At 40.0% G+C, this 6,000-nt stretch overlaps 1 protein-coding gene across 1 annotated transcript in view; it reads left to right on the top strand.

Moving 5' to 3' along the window:
• The first annotated feature begins 1,828 nt into the window (after positions 1–1,828).
• Positions 1,829–6,000, top strand: part of LOC122229801 (phospholipase A and acyltransferase 1) — a 31,177-nt gene continuing 27,005 nt past the window's right edge. Inside the window, exon 1 of the mRNA XM_042955295.1 lies at positions 1,829–1,849. The gene's annotated coding sequence lies outside the window, so the exon portion shown is untranslated. The remainder of the gene's footprint in view (positions 1,850–6,000) is intronic.

The raw sequence follows: 6,000 nt of genomic DNA, 5'->3' as shown, positions 1-6,000 counted from the left end.
CTGCCATGCCACAAGCCAGAGCACTCTCAGTTATGTCCATGTCCCTGGGCCCTCATGGGCCAATTTACTGCAAATAACCTCGCTGTGCTTTATATGCAAAATCCTAGGCTCTGGCCTCCAAGCTGACAGTATTAGCTGGGTAAGACAGATATTGAGAATCAGTAGCAGAAGGATCCTTAAGACTTCTTATAGCAATAAGCTGCAGAGAATCCCTACTCGAAGTTTAACATTAAGAAGCTGTGCTTCAGATGGCCCTGGGAAGAGTAAAGGTTAGTTACTTGTTAGGAGGAGGAGGAGGTGGAGGAGAAAAGAAAAAAGGGCTGCTTTAAGCAGCCTAGAAGATAGAAGATACCTGTTCAACTGGTTCCATGGTCCAATTGAATCAATCAGTTTGGGCAGAGAAAGAAATAAGATCAGCTGAGTTAAAATCTTGGTTTCAATGATTTAGTGTCCTGGATTGAATGACTGATTTCTGGCTAAATTTTCCGGCCAGTTTAGTGATGAGTTGAGTTTTATGTACAGTCCAAACAAGACAGAAATGGGCATCTGTGATCTGTTTTATGCAAGGCAATGTCTGATTTTTTTTTATGTTTACTTAATTTTGAGAAACAGAGAGAGAGAGAAAGAGAGAGAGAGAGAGTGCTCATATGTGAGTGGGAGAGGGGCAGAGAGAGAGGGAGACACAGAATTGGAAGCAGGCTCCAGGCTCTGAGCTGTTAGCACAGAACCTGATGTGGTGCTTGAACTCATGAACTGTGAGATCATGACCTGAGCCAAAGTCGGACACTTAACTGACTGAGCCACCCAGGTGCCCCGTAAGGCAATGACTTTTATATATTTTGAGATAAATCGCATTCTACAATGTCTTACTGACGGGGTTTCCTATCCTCTTTTACTTAGAAAGAAAATATCTACATGTTTTCTATGTCCTCAAATCGACATTGTCAAAGTTTTGTTTCCACGGTGTTCATTCAAGTGTCCACTCACTGACCACTTAATCTACTTTGGGCAACAACAACAATAACTAAATCTATATAGCATTTGCCAAGCATTACTCTAAGTATTTATTATTTACTAATTTGTTTAATCCTCCCATTAACCTAAAGGATATGTTTTCATAGCAAATAGGAAAATTGGGGTACAGGGAGGTGAAGGAACCTGCCCCAGTCACAGTGCTATGCACGGCAGCACTGCAGTATGAAGCCAGGCATCTGGTCCTTCCAACTTCTCACAGCACATCCTGGTCAAAGGTCAGTACATGACAAGCACTAGAAATTGGTGGAGAATCAATTATCTCAAGGGCAACGTGTTCACCTTTATTGTCCAATCTCTTTTGATTTTCTTTTTTTGATAACTCAACTGAAAGCCCTTTTTTAACAGATTGGAGAAAGTGCCAATTTGATGTTAAGATGCACTATGTGTGAACAAAGGGCAACCAGCCTGTGTCCTTATCCCAGATGTCACACGTGACAAAAGATTTCACAGCCAGGGGTGATTTTCATTAATTCTATTTTACCTGTTTCTCATCCACGCTTTGTTGCAAAAGATATCTAAGTGGCTAAGCATTTAAATGTCATTTATTTTAAAATGTCTGCCTCACATGTCATCCTAAATGTCATGACAAAGAATGTGAAAAACTCTTCCTCCTTGAAAGGCTACAGAAGGAAACAGCAGGATCACACACTGTCTGAGTGATCACATCAGGCGGGGTTTACATGTGAGTCTGCTAGTGCTGGAATCTTCTATGCTTTCAGACATTCCGATTTTAGGGCTCTGGGACTCTGAGCCATTATTCTCTTCTGTGCCAGAGAACTGGAATCCCGTGGCACAGAATGATTGAGATTAAAAGGTAGGGAGGCTCTCCTGATCTCCTCTCTCCTGACCTGGAGTCCTGTACATGTGGCTTTCTCATCTACTGCCCCAGAATTCAAACCTACACTTCTTCACTCTGTGGTTGAGATATTAAGCCACTAATACCTCATGAAAGATGTGAAGAGGGGAGTTTATTCAAGTATGGCAATCTTAGTGTCTCTTCCACATTCCCTTCAAACTAGGAGTACACTGTCCCGGGCCACAGCATCAACTTCCCAGAACCAGGCTTTGGTAAGCTATTTGAGAAGAAAAATAAATTCCTATGGAACATTCTGAATGTACGATTTACAACGTTATGCAAAAAGCCAGTCTTGGTTCTTTTGCAAAGCATGGATCAAGGGAAGTGAAATCGAGTAGGAAATTATCCCCTCTGGCTCCTGTGCTCACCCCAGAAAATCCCGCCCTCCAGCCTCATTAGCAAACAGCTGTGTCAGTCCCTCAGCACAACGACTTTTTCTCAGCTTTTCTTCTTTCGTCCTGTTCTGAGGTATGCATGCCTTTGACCATTTTCCTTCATCTGTCTACCCAGTTCTCTCCTTGGTGTACTCACCCATCATTACATAAGTATTTTTCCCAGTAGAATTACATAAGTGTTTTTCCCCATAATGATTTATAAATGTTGTTGTTAATGAAACAGTGATTAAAATGGAAAGATAAGTCTTATAAATGGCTACACTTTCAAGATGTGAAAGGTGGGGAAAGCAGGAGCATGACATGGTGAAATTACTCTATTGATTGCCTCTGGATCTCATGGTTTATCAGTCAACCATGCGATATGACCAGGATGTACTAAGCATGCCATTTTATTGGCCTGGTGATTTTATTAATCACACTGTTCTCCCTTGCCTGTCTCTCTCTCTCTCTCTCTCTCTCTGAAGGCTAAAAATGCCAAATAGTTTCTCAGTATTTCTCAAGTACTGTAGATTGTGGTGCCCTTGACCCAATTCTAGTCAGTAAAAGGTGAAGGTAGTCTACTGGAAGATTCTAGAGGAGATACTTGTCTCCATGTTAAGAAAGAAGTACAGAAAGAAAAAGGTACTGTCCCTACTTCTACCTACTTCTCAAGGTGGTTGTGTGATGACATGATGGTTGGAGCAGCTGCAGCCATCTTGCAGCAAGGAGGAGAACACCAAGGGGATTTCAAGATCACTGACAGAGGGACTTAATATCATTCAGTTGCTGAAGTATTCCTTCAACCACCATTTATTGGATGCTTGTGTGTGTGTGTGTGTGTGTGTGTGTGTGTGTGTCAGGCACTGTACTAGTGCTGGGATTCATTTGTTCACATATATGAAATAAACAAAATCCCTGTTTACAGGGAACTTACATTTTAGTAGGAGGAAAGGCAGCCAATATTAAACACATGTCAGCTGAAGTTAAGAGCTGTAAAATGTTAAGAAGAATAAGGGATCTGGAGAGTGATGGGGGTGAAATTTTAGATAGGTTGATAAAGGAAGGTCTGATAAAGTGACATTTGAGAGACCCAAAGGAAGCAAGGGAGGTAGTTATGCAGATATTTGGGGCATAGGAAGGAGTGCTTCAGGAAGAGGGAATAGCCTATGCAAAGGCCCTGAGCAGCAGGAAGACCAGAGAGGCCAGAACTGAGTGAGCAACAGAGAAAATGGAGGAATGAGGTAAGAGATGGCTGGCATCTAGATCATTTAGAGGCTAGGAAACTAAGGTAAGGATTTTAGATTTCATTCTGAAGGACATAAATCTTGGGAAGGTTTTGTGCAGGAAAGCAACATAGTACTTATATTTAAGCCACTTTTTAATATGGTGTTCTCTTACTCACAGCTGAAACTCTTTGAAAGTATTCCTGATGTAGCTGGAAGCAAAACTACTATTTCTTCATATGTTCTTTTCTTCCCAGTTTTACAAGTTCAAACCGAGTCATTACAGTCCTGAACCACTGTAAACTCTTAGACAAGGATTTATCTATAAAATTTGCCTAATTATTGAAGTCCATTACAAATAGAATAGACTGAAAGAAAACTGAAGCCCAGAGAGCTTAGATAATTTGACAAAAGTCACACAGCCAGTTGAGTATCGATATTGTAACTCAGGTTGTAATCTGAGTTCAGTTTACAGCAAAAGAAGAAGATAGTAATACAAAATGGCTTCAGCTATTTTTCCATTATAGTTGGAAGTGGCAAAGCCAATTCCTAGATACTTAACAGGCTTTGTCTCGAATCCAGTGTTCTTTCCCTGGCAAACTGTGTATCCTGCATGGTTTACCGGGTCTCACAGCACGGGTGCTCTGCCTCATTGCCTCTCTGGAAGCCAAGATAAAGAACGGGGTCAATTTACTTACTGGGATTTTGCCATGGATTTGGATTGGAGAAAAGGATAGAAATCTGGCCTGGAAAAAGAAGGATAATGTAAAGCATTTTTTTTTTTTTTTTTAGGAAAGAATCAGTGCTGTTAATTTCTTTATTCTGGTGAAAAGTATGGCGGGCCAATTGTAAGACTGAGCCAATATGGTGTACAGGAAATGATGAGAAACAGATCCCTTGTGGAGACTGTGGATAGCTTCATTAGAGCAGGGCCATCCAGTAGTAATATAACGCTAGCCACATAAGTAATTTTAAATATTTTTGTAAGCATATTAAAAAAGTACAAAGAAACAGGTGAATTAAAGTCATATACTTAGTTTAACTGAATATATTCAAATATTATCATTTAAAAGTGAGACAAACCACATTATAAATGCCCAGCGGTTGCATGTGGCTGAAAGCTACCACACTGGACAGCACATTTTCAGAGAGCTAAACATGAAAATATTTTAAAGGAGAAAACTTCCGTGATGAAACACAAAGGATAAAACACAAAGTCTTTTTAAGAAATCAGTAATGCGGGGTACCTTGGTGGCTCAGTTGGTTGAGGGTCCGACTTTGGCTCAGGCCATGTTCTCGCGGGTTCATGAGTTTGAACCCCACATCAGGCTTGCTGCTGTTAGCCTGTCAGCAGAGAGCCAGCTTTGGATCTTCTGTTCCCCTCTCTCTGCTCCTCCCCTACTTGTGCTCTCTCAAAAATAAATAAACATTAAAAAAAACCCTCAATAATGTTACCTGTTTCAATGCATTTCAACAAAAACACAGACCATTTCTAAGTCATTAAAATCTAGAATACTATTCGAGAAAGAATCCAGGACTTGGCAGTAAAGAGGAAACAGGGGCTAATAATAAGCCATCAAGGTTGATGTAAGGACCAAATGAGATGATATGGATGTTTTCAAAAATAGAACACTGTAAATATGCCTCTATAAATAGCAAAACTTGCTTTTATTTTATTAGAATATTGGTCTTTGTTTATGTAAACACTTCAAATATCTTTAGATGATTCTTCCCTTCTGATATTTTTATGCTCTTTGCTTTTGAAGCACTTATACATTTGGAAGCATTGACCAGGAACACATTCAAATTCCCAGGAATAGTCAGTCTGATAAAAGCTTGTAACATTTTCTCCCACCAATCAAGAACTATCTGAATGTGCACACATGGAAAATCTAGAGACTTTCTGAATGTAGCCAAAAATGTGGAGTGGGGGAGGGAAATGCTAATGGTTTCTCAAGTCTTTTCTGGTCAAATATCTGATTTAAGGACACTGTATTCTGAGAGACAGAAATATAAATATATATGTTTACACATATATAAACATGTTTTTTGTCCATAATGTCTGAGATTCTGCATTTTACTGTAATTACGTTTAGCAAGAGAAAAACATCCACGCATGTTCTGAGCGGCTCCCAGCAATCTGTCAGCTTTTCACAGCGTAGTAACCTACTGATCGCTTCCTCAGCCCTTCAATAAATACGTAGGCTGCGTGCGTGTGTGCTTACAGAACTTCACAGGTTTCCATGGATACAGGAATTTTAGTGCTAAGGCGCATTTACTATCGCTTTTCTTGTCACCAAGAGTCCTGTAAACACTTGTGTTCTAAGATTTTGTGCAGAAATTTAGCATTTTATAGAGGACCAAGTCAGAATTACCTTTTCCCAAATGCATTGTCTGATTTCCCCTTAGGGCAAAGTCCCTGAAATCCTTTATATTTGTGGCCTCTTTTTAGTGATGTGCTTTCATTTATTAGACTAATAAAAGGCAGTAAAGGCTTAACTGCATTGTCAGT

This window comes from Panthera leo, chromosome C2 (genome assembly GCF_018350215.1).
Source record: "Panthera leo isolate Ple1 chromosome C2, P.leo_Ple1_pat1.1, whole genome shotgun sequence".
Lineage (NCBI taxonomy): Eukaryota > Metazoa > Chordata > Mammalia > Carnivora > Felidae > Panthera > Panthera leo.
Note: the sequence above shows the minus strand (reverse complement) of the source record. Positions and strands in the feature narration are given on the sequence as shown.